Below are 17,399 nucleotides of genomic sequence, written 5' to 3'. Positions count from 1 at the left end.
GAAGAGAAAAAAGAAAACAAATCCTTGAGATGATAAAATCACTTCATGACATAAATGTGGGATTCAATAAAGAGATAGACATCTTTAAAAATAATTGGGATCAGCAGTTAGCATAATGGCTATGTCGCTGGACTCCCACATAGTCAACCGCGGTTCGCTTCCCAGACCCAGTGGCTTAAACTCACGCCTGGTGTGTGTGCGTGCGTGCCCAAGATCCTGAGAGGAGAATGGAGGAGAAGGGATTGCGGTGTGGCCATCCCCCTGGGGGGTGATTTCTCACTTTCTGACTCTCTGTCTCTCTCTGTCTGTCTGGCGAGCACACGTGCCCTATAGCAAAACCCTCTCAAAAAAAAAAAATTAAACAGAACTTCTAAATATGAAGAATTAGATATAGGAAATAAATTTCTGTAGAAAGTATCAACAACAGATTAGACCAGGCAGAAGAAAGAACCTCCAAACTTGAAGACATAACCTTTGAAATAGTCCAAGTCACTAAAGAGAAAAAAATTAACTATTAAAAGGAAAAAAAATACTATTAAAAATGCAGACAATGAATGTATAATCTGAGATGCTATCACATGACCAAATATCCTCACAATGTTATCCTAAAAGGTGAAGATACAGATAAAGTCATAGAAATCCAATTCCATAAAATACTATCAGAAAACTTTCCAAGGCTTGAGATACAGATATCCAGATCCACAAAATACAAATGATGTCAAATAGATTCAACATAATAAGATACTCTCCGAGGTGCACCAAACTGCTAAAAGTCAAAGACAAAGATAAAATTCTAAACATAACAAGAGTGCAGCATCCCGTTACTTATGAAGGATACCCCATCAGACTAATCTCATACTTGAGTAGATATCATGCATGCAAGAATGGAAAGAGAAGGTACATTCAATACTCTAAAACTATAACATTTTCAGCCAAGAATACTATACCTGGCAAAACTATGCTTCAATTTAGAAACAGATATAAAATTATTCTCAGATAAAAACTGAACAAATTCATCCTTAAGAAAACAAAGATTAACCCAGCTCTTCAAGAAATAAATAATGGAATACTATATCTGGAAATAGAAGGAATATAAATGGAAAAGAGAAAACATAAAACAACTAGAAAAATAATTATCAAAACGGTAGGCTTAAGTCTGCACTTATAAATAATATCAATGAGTGTAAATAGGTTTAACTCCCAAATTAAAAGATACACACTGGCTGCATGGATTAAAAACATAGGAACTTTCAGTATGCTGCTTATAGGAAACATACCTCACTGAAAACATATACGCAAATTGAAAGTGAAAGGCTGGAAGACATTATCATAAACAAGGGAGGGGAAATGGCGTTGTGATACTGAGGTCAGGAAAAATAGACTCCCAGCTAAAATCATTACAAAAAGACAAGAAAAACATCACTATATAGTGTTAAAATGATTACCTTACCAAGAAAATATAACAATTACAAATATTAATATACCCTACATCAAGAAACCCAGAAACATAAAACAAAGACTGCTAAACCTAAAAATAGTCATAAACTTCAACACCACTAATTGTGGAAGATTTTAATACTCCATGCTCACCACTGAATAAGTCATATAAACAAAAAATAAACAAGGAGACACTGGGACTAAATTATACCAAAACCCAAATGGACCTGACAAGTATTTTAAAAACATTCCACCCCAAAACTCTAAAAGACACATTTTTCTTAACCCCACATGCAAAACTGACAACATAATATGGTAGAAAATAAGTCTCTACATTTTTCTTTTGAGAGATTTTCGCTACAGGGCGCGTGCGCTCGCCAGATAAACAGAGAGAGACATAGAGACAGAAAGCGAGAAATTAGCCCCCAGGGGGGAAGGTCACGCCGCAATCCCTTCTCCTCCATTCTCCTCTCGGGATCTTGGGCACACATGCACACGCGCCCAGCATGAGTTTTAAGCCACCGGGTCCGGGATGCGAACCGCGGTCGACTACGTGGGAGTCCAGCAACATAGCCATTACGCTAACTGCTGGTTCCCATAACTCTCTACATTTTAAAGGCTAAGAAACCATATCTAGCATGTTTTTCTGACAATAATGGAATTAAACTTGAAATTGACAAGATCTTTCAAAAATACACAAACATATGAAACCTAAACAATTTATTCCTGAATGACTTTAAAACTACAGAAGTAATTAAAAAGGAAATTTTAAAAATTTCTTGAAACTAAATGAAAATACAAGTCTCCAAACTCTTTGGGATACAGCAAAAACAGTGCTAAGAAAAAGTTGTAAGCAATTAGTGCTCACAAGAAAAAAAAGAAAAAAAAAGCAGGAAGATAGGAAATAAATCAGTGCTAAGAAAAAGTTGTAAGCAATTAGTGTTCACAAGAAAAAAAAGAAAAAAAAGCAGGAAGATAGGAAATAAATAACCTAAATGTTCATTTCAGGAATTAGAAAATCAAGAACAAAGGAATAAAAGAAAGAATAAATATTAGTGTAGAAATAAATGAAATAGAGAACAAAAAACAATACCAAAAAAAAATCAATGAAACAAAATGCTTATTTTTTGAGAGGACAAAGAAAATTGACAAAACATTAGCTCAACTACAGAAAAATAAAGAACCCAGATAAATAAAATCAGAAATAAAAAAGGCAAAATTACAATAAGTATTACAGAAATACAGAAAACCATTAGAGATTACTCTAAGTAACTATACACTAACAAATTGGAAAATCTAGACGATATGAACAAATTTCTAGACACGTAGATGTACCTATATTGACATACAAAGAAATAGAAAGTCCAAATAGATCAATAATAATCAAGGTGATTGAATCAGTAATAATATCCCACCATCACCACCACCACCACCACCAACAACAACAACAAAAAAGCTGAGGGCCAGATGATTCCACTGCTGAATTCCACAAATCTTTTAAATCTAGCAAATCGAGCAACAGCACGTTAAAAATATTATATAACATAATCAAGTAGGCTTCATCCCATGGATACAAGCATGGGTTCACTAACGCCAATCAACAAATGTAATACATCGTATTAACAGAAGGAAGATAAAAATCATAAGATTACATCATTTGATCCAGAAAAAAGCAATTCATAAAGTATAGCATTCCTTCATAATTGAGACTCCCAAAAGAACAGGTATAGACAGTACAATTTTTTGTTTTAAGAGAGATTTTTGCTATAGGGCGCGTGTGCTCACCAAGAGACAGACAGTGACAGAAAGTGAGAAATCACCCACTCATGGGGGATGGCCACATTGCAGTCCCTTGTCCTCCATTCTCATTTTAGGATTTTGAGTATGCATACACACTCACCCAGAGTGAGTTTTAAGCCACCCAGTCCAGGACATTAACTGTGGTCAACTATATGGGAGTCCAACAATGTAACCATTATGCCATCTGCTGGTCCAAAAATCTATAGCTTTTTTTATACACCAACAATGAAGAGCCTGAGGTAGAATTGAAGAAAGTAAGCCCATTTACATAGTCACAAAAAATTAGAATACCTAGGAACAAATTCATCCAAAAGCATGAAAGAGTTCTACAATGAAAACTATGAAAAAATTAACAAAGAAATAGAACATGATCCAAAAACAATTGAAAGATATCTCTTGCTCTTGAATTGAAAGAATCATCATAATTAAATACTACCCAGAAGTTCAGCTTTATAACAATTATAAATAAACCTGTTAAATTTTTCTGGACAATGCCAACATTTGGATTTTTTTAAACAAGTACATTTCTTATTGGCAGCAACTAAATGGTGTTTGTAGCATTTTTATCATACAGTAGATTCCATCCATTCACTATACTTTTCTGAGTTGTCCTACATGCAAGAACATGTTTTTAATGTTGTTTGTCTTCTGTGCTGTTTCTGTAAGTTTACTATTAAAATACATTAAACTAATAAATTAATTAATTAATTAATACTACCCAGATTGATTTACAAATTTGATGCAATCTCTATCAAATTATCAGTGATATTCTTCACAGAATTAGAAAATACATTCATAATATTTTTTTGGAATCATAAAAGACCCAATATCACCAAGACAATACTGAGGAAAGGGAACAAAGTGGGAAGCATCTCACTACTCAACCTCAAAATAAATTATAAAACTGAAATCATCAAAACGACATGGTACTAGCACTAAAAAGAGACACATAAATCAATGAAATATATTACAGAATGTAGAAGTACATTCAACAATGTAAAGCCAATTAATTTTTCACAAAGGGCATAAGACAACCCATTGCAGAAAAAAGAAAGTACTTTTAACAAATCATGCTGAGAAAATTACATATACACCTGCAGGAAAATGAATTATATGATTATATAGTTATATAGTCAAAACAGCTGTGATGAAAAAACTGAGAACAACAAATGCTGGTGAGACTGTGGCGAAAAGGAGATTCTCATGCACTGTTGGTAAGAATGTAAATTAGTACAACCACCTTATAAAACAAGAAAGAGTTTCCTCCAAAAGATATAAATAGAACTACAATATTACTCAGTAATCCCACTCTTGGTATTTACCTAACGGACAGTAAATCACTGTTAGAGAGACATTCGCACATCCATGTTTATTGCAGAATTATTCACAATAAATAAAACATGGAATCCACTGAAGCGCCTCACCATCAATGACTAGACTAATAAACCATGGGACGTATATACATAATGAAATACTATTCAGCCATAAATAACGATGAGATTCTGTCACTTGACACAAAGTAGAAAAATCTAGAAAATGTGGTGCTAAGTAAAATAATCCAGATTAAGGAGCTTTTTTGTTTTTTTTATTTTTAATTTTAAATTTATTTATTTACATTCATTCACTGTACATCAATACAGTATATAAAATGATTTTTTCATCCAGAATAAACTTTATATTGGTTCGATCAAGGGTATTACCATACATGTTATCATCAACAAATATTTTCCATTTCTTGTTTCTTATATATTTTGTTTTTTTCCCCCTTAATTTCCTACTTCTCACCCTCTGCCATTTCCCACCCTCCTCCAACACTATCTCTGGTATCTACAGTTGCTTTCCGTGTCTTTATTTTTTTCACAGTTTATTGATTCACTAAAGATCTTAATTAATCTAAATACTTTTGATAGCAAGCACAGCTGATATATACATATCTATGAACACATGGCTGACTTTAGGCATAAACTACTATGAGTAAAGTGAAAATTCTATAAAGTAGCACTTAGCTGCAGCTATATAGCTTACTGAAGTTATTAAATAGGCATTTGTAATATTTCTTTTAATTTCAAGAAAAAAGTTTTAGTTTTAATAGATCAAAATCAAAAAATGTTAAGAGAAATTTGCTTAAGACTTAAATCCAGGAAAAGGTTAGGATTCAGTTCAAACATTAGATAGTCGAAACTATCAACAGTTCAAAACTTGACAAAAATCCTTAAATATGGAAAACAAAGCATAGAAATAAATCAGCAATGTTTTAATCAAAAGTCATAAAACTATTTCACTAGTTCAGTCTCATGTAATTAATCTCTCTTCTATTGAATTTGCAGTATTACTGTGGTCTGATCTTTCCATTTACACTCTGGAAGTTAACATTTAACTCTGGACTTGTCCTTACCATTAGACTGGCCATTTTCTTGGTTATTTTTGGTACTCTTATTTCTGTGTGTCCAACTTTAGCACTCCCTTCAGCACATCTTGGAGAGCTGGGCTGGTGCTGGTAAATTCTTTCAGGTTTTGTTTATTTGAGAATGTTTTTCTTTTTTTCCCCACGTGAAGGATAATCTTGCTGGGTATAGTATTCTTGGTTGAAATCGTTTTTCACTTAATGCTTTGAATATATTTTCCCATTCTTTCCTTTCTCACATTGTTTCCAATGAGAGGTCCAACATTAACCTGATGGGATATCCTTTGAAAGTAACTTGATGTTTCTCTCTTGCCAAGTTTGGTATCTTATCTTTGTGGTTTTGGTCAATCTGGCAATGATGTGCCTTGGAGAAAATCTTCTTGAGTGGATTCTTTGTGGGCTCCTTTGTGTTTCTTGGGTCTAGATATTTGAGTGCTTCTCTAGGTTTGGAAAGTTTTCTTCCAAAATTTCATGGAATAGATTATCAATGCCCTTAGTTTCTTCACCTTTTGGCTACTGATTACCCAGTGTTGGGCATTTCATGGTATTTAGTATTACTTGTCTATTATTCTCATTTTTGGGTTATTTTCTCAGTCTTTCAGGAGAATTTTTCTAGTCAGAGGTTCTATCTTCTACATCTGAGGTTTGAACTTCATGATCTAATCTGCTTTTAATACTTTCAAGGGAAGTTTTGATTTCCTACATTACACCTTTCATCTCTAAAAATTCTCTATGATTCTTTTTTATGGTGTGTATTTCCTCTTTCAGATCGGTCAAGAACTTCCTCACCTCCTGAAACTCATCTCTTTTCTCCTGCATCTTCTGGGGTCTGCTGTATCTCTTCTCTTGCATCTCTGTTAGCATGTGTGCTTGCCAGAGAGAGAGAGAAAAAGACGATGAGAGGGAAATCACTTCCAGAGGGAATGGCCATTGCCACAGTCCCTTTTTCTCCATTATCCTACTGGGATGAGGCACATATTCACACTCACCTGACATAATTTTCAAGTCACCTAGTCTGGGACTCCAACCATAGTCAGCCATGTGGGAGTCCAGTGCCTTAACCACCACACTATGTGCTGGTCCCTATAGAAGTGGATCTAATATTTAATTCTTTAATATATTTTGAGTTGATTTTTAAAAATATTTTTAAGTTGATTTCTGCATAAATATTGATAAAAATAATTCTTCTGCATATGGATATCCAGTTTTTATAACACCATATTTTGAAGAGATTGACCTTTTTTTATTATGTGTTCTTGACATCTTTGTTGAAAATGAATTAAGCATCCAACTGTTGGTTATTTTCTGGGCTTTCTAGTCTATTCCATTTGTGGATATTTTCATGATAGTAGCACACTGTTTTAATTATTTTTGTTTTGCAGTGCAGTTTGAAATCAGGCTGAGTGGTGACTCCACCTTTGTTCATTTGGCTTCTGATTATCTTGGCTATTTTGTTTCTTTCTGGTTCCACATGAATTTTTTTTTTTAATTTTTTAAATTTCTATAAAAATTACATTGAAATTTTGGTAAGTATTGTGTTGAATCTATATATCACTTTAGATAGTATGACTATTTTAACAATAATAATTCTTCTAATTTCCACTTTTGTGCCATCTTCAATGATTTCATTAACATTTTGTGGTTCTTAGTATATACAAGTCTCAGAATTCATCCCTTTAGAAATATTAACCTATAACGCATTCCAATGCCTTTTGTTTAGTCTAAAATTAGATTATGAAATTGGAAATAAGAAGAAATAATTGTTCTATTCTCTGCCTTCATTTCTATTCCCCTGATTTAACCAATATGATGAGTTTTTGTTCATATTTTCACATTTTTTCAGTGTTCTTTATTGTCTTCAAATATCTTTTCTAGGCCTGGATATGTTTCACAGATAAAGAGAAACTAAAGGAATGTTAGGTAAAACATGTTGACATTGTTTTCATAGCTTCAATATCTTTAATATTTATTTTTATCTCTTTATTCTTTTTTTAAAGAACTATTTTATTTAACTTAATTTATTTTAATTTGACCAGAGAGGACAGAGTGAGAGAGAGAGAGAGAGAGAGAGGGAAAGTGAGAAAGCAAGCCACCAAATTCGAGACTCAAACCATGGTCAGCCATGTGGGAGTTCAGTGCCCTTAACCCCCAAGCCACCTGCCTGCCCCTTTATCAGTTTTATTTATCATGGGAAAAGTTTGACTGGGTATGGAGAAGGGGTGGGAAAATCCAAAATTGTGTGTGTATGTGTATACACATAAACACATATACATAACTAGAAGTAAATGCATGCTACAGAGAGTCAAATGTTTTAAAAAACAAAACTTTTATAAATATATGTTGTGTTTATGAAAAGAATATACATTTATATTGCACTTCATTAGATGCTGAATAAATGTGCAACTATTCTGTTAGTAACAGAAAAATAAACAGGAAAAAATAGAGCATCAAGGAGCAACCACTCCTACAAAATGAAATTATTAGTATAAACTTGATGATTAAAAGAAATACTACATAAAGGAAAAGCTGCATAAAACAGATTATTATGTGACCTAGAAAATTCATCGTGAATGAGAAAATAAGTTGGTAATTGGGCACATGAACTGACAGTCATTTGTTTACTTTAAAATTTCTTCAGCAAAAGAAATTAACTCCCAAACATATTCTCTTTTTTTTGGTATGAAAAGCAGCTCCATGAGTGGAGTCCTTCCGCCAAAGATCTTTCTTTTTTTTTTTACATTTTTTATATACATTTAATCACATTTAGCTTACAATGTGAACATTTCAATATGTGAACCTTTCTCCCCACTCTAGTTGATCGAAATATCTTCAACCGATAATATTTCAAGCTATGAGTTCTTTCAAAACCAAAGAGTAGACTTCAGAGTTTGCCTTTAGTTAGGCAAAGAAAAATAATTACTTTTGAAGCTCAATGTATTTCTCATTTTAAATGCATAAAGATAAATATATATAAACTATATATGTTTGCTTTCAGTGAAATTTAATACCTACGAGCTGTTTTAAATAGTTACACAACACATTGTTTGCTTTACGCAAATACAATGACCCTTTCTGAGCATCCTCTTCTTGCTCACCCTTTTTAAGGGCTTTTAATTCAAATATATGATCTTATAAGCCTCAGGACCCCATTGAACTCAGGAACTCCTGAGGTTCTACCACCATTTAATAGTCAATAAATATTTTAAAATATTGAATTCACATGTAGTTTCATGAATTGTGAGAGTTAAAACATATGATTAAAAAAGCGTTTCTCAATGTCACCAAGTCATTTTTATACGAGTATTTGATAAATTGCTTGAACGAAGCCATTTTCAAGATTGAAGGAATAAAAAAATTTCACGGAGAATGACATTAACAAGATGATGGGAGAGGAGGCTCTGGATTCTTCCTATCCACACCCTCCAAAACACACTGATTCAATAGTGACACAGAGATCAACTTCCTTTGCATAAAACCTGAAAACTGGTTGAGAGGCTCCTGCATTCTGATAAGGTACAAAACTACCTACTTTGAAACTGGTAAGAAAAAGCTAAGAAGCAATAAAAGCTGAAGAGCAATAAGTTTGGAACACAAATTTATCACCCCAGTTTTCATGACTGCTACCCAAGGGTCTATCTTCTAACTCACCCATCTCTGATAGCTGATTAAACCTGCCATACCTGACACATGGGTGCTTCCAAGAGCAAAGGTGGCAGTTTGGACTAGCATGAAGTTTTGTGAAGTTCACAGAATCTCTGGCAAGACTGGACAGGGTCTTCTGTATAAGACCAGTCTGTGAAAATTAGGAAAACTGGATGTTTTGTTTGATGCATAGGCACAAAGAATCAAGAAAAATGAAGAAACAAGGAAATATATCCCAAATGAAAGTAATATTTTAAACAGAAATGCAACAGATTATATCAAAAAGAAGTAAGAATTGATAAACTCAGTTGCTCAAACACAGTCATTAGAAATCATCTAGAGTTTTCAAATGAGTCAAAAAGGATGAGCATAGCTTAAGGTACTTAAAAGACAGCTTCCAATGGACCAATATATGCATTACAGGAGTTTCAGAAGGAGAAGAGAGAGAGAAAGGACCAGAAAGCTTATTCAAAAAACTAATGGCTAAAAACTTCTAAAATCTGAGGAAGAACATAAAAATCTAGATACAAAAAAGCCTAGAGGTAGGCATGATTTTGAAATTAAATAAACAGGTTTGAGTTCTAATTCTGCCACTTAAGAACTAAGAAATCTTAGATAAGTCTATGTATTCCACTCAGACTCTGCTGCTCTAATTGCATTTTGGGAACATTGATAAAAACCTCTCAGGGATTTTGTGTAAGGTGTTGCATATTGGGAGATGATTGTAAACTATTAGCACGTTCAAGACGTTTCTCCTTAAGTTATACCAAGTTTCCTTCTTGTAAAGCTCCAAATTAGAAGTTGTCATTTCAAAGAATGATTATTTATAATAAAGATGAGGGATTTAAGATTAGAATTTATAAAGTTATAGAATACAGGTCTTTCTTACCAATTTCTGCTCCATAACCTCCTTCTCACATCTTAAACCAATGTAAAAACTTCTTTTTGGATGAAAATGAAGATTGATGAGAACAGGATGAAAAGTAAGGTATATATCCTAGGAGATATGGCAAGGAATTACCTGAACTGGTTTGATAATTTTTTAAGTGTTCATTTCATGTAGAGTTTAGTTTTATGTTAATAAGGAGGATGCCTCCCTAATTTAGAAGTTCAGACTTTCAGAACTCACTTACTTTAAGTAATCTGAAACAGAAAGTAGCCCAGAAAACTATAGCTGAGCTCCACATACAGTTCCCACACAGACTTCTTCAATTCCTGGGATGGGAAATAACAGGAAACGTAAGAGGCTGCCATCTGCCACAGGATTAATTTATCAGTAAAGAAGCAACAAAGGTTAATCCAAATGATTAAAATGTGCTCACACTATCAATGAAAAATCATTTATTACCCATTGTGAAGCTTGGTTATTACTAAAAACTACTGAAAACTCCTGAGTGATGCCGTTCCATCAGCTCATGACTCTAATTCTATTTTAATATAGAAAGATTGTCTAACTGCTCTGCTTTCCAGATTTTCTATAATTGTGTATTTTACTGAGATTTTATGGATATAATAAGATTGTATGGATAGTAATAAGATTGTACAGATTACATCTTGAGGGTTTTTTGTAGGCTATAAAATTAGATTCCTATTTAAAATATGTTTGTATTTTCTAGTTGTACTAGGTGACACCCAAATTAATTTTAATGAAATTAAAAATTACAGGTGTGTGGCAAACTGAAGATAGTATTTTTAAAAGGAAGAAAAAAATGCCACATTTAAGGATATACATAATAAAGAATGACCTTAAAATGTCTTAGCTCTTTATACGATTTTTAAAATATATTTTATGGAGAATAGAGTTGGTTGAATTTCTTAATTTTTATGACTATTTAATCATGGTCATACTCTTTTTCACTCTCCTCTATTTAAGTATTCATTTCTCCAAGCTCCATTTGAAACATAAACCACAATTGGTCTAATACTTTTCCCCACTAATTATCTGCTATATCCAAGTTTAACTTATTCAATAGCTATCACATTAATTATGTCTATCTGTTAAATTATTCCCCAAAGTCCTATATACAGTCTTTGAAATAGAGTATTCATTTTGTATTTATGCATATTTCATTATGTAACAGAACATTTTATTAAGAAAAGCAATCATGAGGATTGACTTTTATGATAAATATCCTAATATTCACAGTCCTTCCTTTACGCTTGCTTAGTCATGCTCATTTTCTCAATGTTATGTGGTGGAAAATAGGAAAACTGCTGCGTATTCAGATTGCCAATCTCCTGCCTTTGCCATATTTTACTGTTATTGTTTCCCAAGTGAACTCTCTCTTAAAGCTTTAATAAGGTTGATAGATACAACCATTTAAAAATGCTACTATTTAGTCATTTACAACATAGAATTAAATTACAAAGACATCTCAAATGACCAACTGGCTCCTTTTTCTGGAGCATGTTAAACATGGAATGCCTTCTGCAAATTTCTTCAATGGCAGAAATGGCCCCAAAATATACATAAATGTATGCACATACACAACACACACACGCACGCACGCACGCACGCACGCACACACACACATGTACATCAAGTAATATAAGAGGACACCAAAATTTTCTGGAAAATTAAATTAAAATACAAAATTTAAAAACATAAACTCAAGCTGGATCAAGTTCCAGATATTTTTATCAGCAATTATACCGGCCATTTAGTCATTTTCTAAAGAACTAGGGGTTCTGAAATTTTAACCATGTTAATGCAGCTGTTTGTACATTATCAATTAAAGAAAAATGAGAAGTCTTTAAAGATTTTTAAGATTAGGAAACAGATACAATACAGGAGGCAATTGAAAACTAAAGGGGATGTCTGCTCATTTCCCATCAAAACTCACAAAATCGCTCTTATTTGAACATTGTCATGGTAGAAGCTTTCCTGGGCATTCTTTTGCTAGTCCTTCAGCTAATTTTCCTAAATAACTCCTAAGATGCAGTTGCTATAGTTCTTCAACTTTCCAGCAAGTCAACAAGCAAAATGCTTTGAGTATTCCCCCAAATCATCACCATGATCTTTGCTCTTGAGCAGTCCACTATGGCTTCAACTGGACCACTTCCACCCCTTTTAAGCCATTGCTTTGTTTGTTCTTCGCCTGCAGGATCATGGTGTCCTCTCATTATCTTTCTTTGAGGAAATTCTTCAGGATCTTGATCTCACTTGTTTAAAATATCCATTGAAAGCTCTGCTCTTGCAGGCAGTTGATCTAGGTCCAAAATTTTTGGCCACCATAGAGCAGAAAGCTTGTTCAACTTTAATTTTCCAGTAGGGATTGTGTACACTGAAGCAGTTGAGATGGTCTTGGCTACACTGAACCAATCCAGATGGTGTTGGCTATTGTTTCTGCTGCTAATTATTTTTTCTCTTCAATTAAAGACTGAACACCTTTAACATTTCCTCACAAATTGATGTGGATGGTCTGCCACTGTGTGCATTGTGTTCTACATCATCTCATTCTTTCTTAAAAAGAGTTATCCACTTGTAAACTACTAATTTCTTTGGAACATTGTCCTCAGAAACTTTTTTTAAAACATCAGTAATTTCATCATTTTTCTACCCAAGCTTCACCATAATTTTGATGTTTGTTTGTATTTCAATTGAGCAGAATTCATGTTGCTCTACTCGGGGTTCTTTTCAAACTGGTATCTTATCTTATACCAGCCATTTATCTTTCTGTCCAGACATAGTGTAACTAAGTAGTATGTGTTTATCTTGGTGAAAAAAAAAATTATACCTTGCTTAGTATTTTTCATAGTCTGCATTTCCATGTACTTTTTGAACATCCCTCATAAAGACATGGAGAGAAAAATGGCCATTTGCAAGACAAGGAGAGACATCTCTGAAGAAAACAACTCCTATCAAGACCTTAATTTTGAATTTCCACCCCCCAAAATTGTGATAAAATACACAATTTCTACTTTTAAGCCACCCATTCTGTGGAACCTTGTTGTGGCAGTCCTTGGAGTCTAATACGATAAGCAATAGGATATCCTGAAATAATAATGAAAACATTACCCCAAAATACCTTTCATATGTCCTTCACCATAAGCAATTAGAGAGACAATCACAAAAGCAGAGTTATTCCACCAAGGGGATATCTGCTGCATATGCTAAATATTAAACCAAGGTACAGGAACATGTTTTAGGCCAAATGTATGCTAACTAAATGTGTTAATAAAACTGAGAGTGTGTAATATTTTTTATCTGTATATATGTATATATGTCTTGGTTAAAGCCTACAAACTGCATGGCATCAAGAGCTGTATCATACTGTGTGATGTGTTTCCCATGTCCTCGTAGAGCCTGCACATAGAAAGTATTTTGCAAATGTTAAAGATATATTCCTTGCAATATATATGACAGTGTGCTCTATTTTAATAGCTATCTCAGAAATGACTCATGTAAAAGGGCTTATATCTATAAAGTTTATTATCTAAGTTCCTCTTAATAGCAAGTACAGGTGACAGAGGTTGTAAACATACAATTTTGTGTTATAAATTACAATAGAAGAAATTATAAAAAGATGAATTGACTATTATAATCATAAAGGCTATATATATATATATACATATATATATATATACATATATATAAATATTTCTCCAATACTTTTAATGGTAAAGAAGGAAGTACAGATGATAAAGGGGTATTTTCATTGTTGCGTGCTCCTAGCACCTTAGATAATATGCCAAAATAACGAGAGGTCAGGTGCTATGAAAGACACACAGCATAATATCACAGTAGAACTGTTCATTAGTTAGAGTGCTTGGAGACCATGTAGCTTTCTAAAGGGTCATATATAATAACTTTGATTTCAAAATTTATGACCAAAAAGTCCTTGATCATATTAACACCACTGCCTTTTGTCTGGGTTTCACTATAATCATGATGGATTTTCTTAAGATGTATGCTTTTCATGTTCAGGTACAAATAGCCTAAGATATGATTAATGGTTGGAACTAAATTGGATTTTTTTCCTCCATACACAGGAAAACAATCATAAGACAAAAGAGCAACCACATCAACATTCATAAGAGAATTGCTTTTTCAGGGGATCAGCATAAAGTAAAATATTAAAAATATGGTGCAGTGTCAAGTTTTTATGAGGGAATTAGAAAGTAGCTGTCTCAGCCCATCTTGTGGCTTTAAAGTTGCACTGCTGCTATTTTAAACAGGGTCTGGAAGCTGGAACGGAATAGAGGAAGCCTGAGCTATAGATGATAGGCAGGTCACTGAAGGCCATTGAATCTGGCTCTAAAATTTACTCATTTGACATCGAATCACTGTGTTTATTGTTAAGCTGCCTAATGAATAGTCTACTTCTTAATAAGTCTTTCAGACCACTGAACCAATCAAAACCAAGAAAATAAAACAACTTTTGAGGTGATTTTCCTCATAACCTTGATTCACACATAAATACAGGAAGAATAAAATAGATTGTTTTAGAAGTGAAAGTATCAAGAATGTTCATGTGTTCATTGGATTTGAGCATTAGAAGACATGTTAAAAGGCTTTTAAATTCTGCCCCCTATCCAAAGGCAAATAAACTGTCCGAGAGCCGTGGTTTTCAACGTTCAAGGTACCAGAATCACCTGAGTGTTAACACGGGTTACTGGGACTCATCTTCCTGATTCAGTAAGTCTGGAATGAATCCGAGAATTTCCATTTCTGACAAATTCCTAGATGACAATGCTGGTATTGATCTGAGGTTGCACTTGGAGAGCCTCTGCAGGAGATCATGATTTTAGTCTTTGTGTTTGGCCACGTTCAGCCGTTCAGTCCTAGGGAATCACTGACGATTCTACAACTATCAAGTGGCTACTCTCTGACTGGAATTGTGCGGGGGTTCCCAAATAATGGGCAAAGGTAACCCATCTTGAAGAGCTTAAGTTTAATGAGAGTAATAACTATAAGAGGGTCCCAATATAATAGTGGGTTGTCAGAAAAGTCATGACATACTTTTTTAATATTTTTCTGTCATAACTTTTCCAACAACCCACTATATTAAAGAGTAAGACAGACATAGACACAAGGTTTTATGAGAGCATAACGAGGGTCATCTTCTCACACGAGGGTTTGAGGAGGCCTTCCTAGAGGACAAGTCACCTGAACATAGCCTGGAAAGAGGGAAGCTGTGAAGGGACCTCCAGGCAAGGGGAACAGCAGGAGCACAGATACAAAAATATCAAACAGCTGAGGAGATGAAAGGTGAGCAGCATAGATTGCCAACCTGCAGTTTTACATACAAATCACAGTAACAGACATTTTCAAGAACAAGTCAGCTATTACAACTATAATCTATGTGCATTTTTTAAATTCCTTTCAATAGCTATTAAAATAGCAAGGGTAACAGAAGGTACTAGATGCCCCTATTATATCCATAAATCTCTATTTTATAGCTCATTAAAAATATTATCTGGTTATGAGAACAAATATATCATGTGTATAGAGAACTTCCTATATGAATTCTGAGTGACCTGGAAGACTTCTTTCTACCTAGAGAGACAAAAAAGCTATTTTTGTGTTTCTTTCCCAAAGTGAGGCAAAAGCATTTCACCTTGTTTATAAATAAGAATGAAATGATAATAAAGACAAGTAATTGCTTTCGCAGGGCAGCTAGTGGTCAATTAATGAGAGGTCAGGACAAGTCCCCTTTGTGAAAGCTCACGAAGGTGGAAGCTCTCCCTGGGAAGCAGGTCACGAGCCCCACCCTCCTCAACACCTTCATCTGGCTGCCTCCTGCCCTGGAACCTTGGGGAGGGCAAACGATCCTCTTTATCTATGAATTGCGATGCCATCATGGTATTACGGAGCACAGAATTATTAGATGAGTGAGACCTGAGGTGTTCTCAGGCCTGAGGAAAGGCAACAGTTAACTGTGCTACTACCTAGACGGAGCATGATGGTGTGACAGGGAAAGAACCAATGAGGCCTACACATAATGTTGAGGAAAAGACTCTAGACACAGCACACCGTATGATTTCATTTCTATGTAGTTTGAAACGACAGTGGTAGAAAGGTAAGAGGCTTGAGGAGGAAGAGGGTATGATTGAGACAAGGCAGGGAGTAGTTTCGGGAGGGTGGCCACAACCTGTCCTTCCACATGGATGGTGACTGCATGAACGTTTTCTTTGTAAAAGTTCATTGAGCTCCAAAATTGTTTTTGGATACTTTTTCTATATGTGGATTATAATTTATATCAAAACATTTGTTTTCTATTTTTAAAAATATTAAAATGTGTATGAACTGTCCTTCCTGTTACTTGACTGGAAGGTTTGCTCCTACATAGATGTATGACTTTCAGGCCTCATGACTCATGAAACTAGACCATCATCAATATTGTATTCATGACAAATGGTGTTTTCCAGGTGAAATAGTTAGAAAACCATTTTTTCAATTCAAATAAGAGATGATTAGTGCCAGAATTGAGTCAGAGAAATAAGAATGGTGAAACAAGATATATTCAAGCAACTTTATTTTATTTAACGTGTTTGTTTGTTTCCTTTTTGTGCAAGAGGGCTTGTGCTCAAGCCCTCCCCAGACATGCTCACAGTGCAATCCCTTCTCCTCCATTCTCCTTTCAGTATTTTTGGTACCCACGCACATGTGCCCAGTGTGTTTTTCAAGCCACCAGGTCCAGGACTTGAACTACACAGCTAGTCATGTAGCAGGAGCTACCTTAACCATTGCACCAGAGCTTTCAAAGGTAGCCCTAATTGGACTTAGTCACCAACTAAAAGAGGCTAAGGCCATTTTTTCAAAATTATGCCAAAATTTCAAACTAGCATAAGTATATGACTGGTGATACTTTAACAAAGTCAGAGTGTATCTGAGATGCTAGTTCTTCTTAGGGTGTTCTTTGCTAAGCTAGAAATGTACACACAGGCAAAAAAATCCTTTTTCTTTTCTTTGTTTTTCAAATCTTGCTAGAAGGCATGTGAGTTCATCACGGAAAAACAGAAAGAAAGAGATGAACTGTGAGAAAGCACTCCCGGGTGGAACAGCCATTATTATTATTACTTCTTCATTCTCTTCTGTGGATTTTGGGCACACTCACACCCCTATTGTGCTTTTTTTTTTTTTTTTTTTTTTTTTTTTTTGGGGTTTTTTTTC

The sequence above is a fragment of the Tupaia chinensis genome, unplaced genomic scaffold (assembly GCF_000334495.1).
Source record: "Tupaia chinensis unplaced genomic scaffold, TupChi_1.0 Scaffold000364_1, whole genome shotgun sequence".
Taxonomy (NCBI): domain Eukaryota; kingdom Metazoa; phylum Chordata; class Mammalia; order Scandentia; family Tupaiidae; genus Tupaia; species Tupaia belangeri.
The sequence above is the reverse complement of the archived record's forward strand: the minus strand, read 5'-3'. Positions refer to the sequence as shown.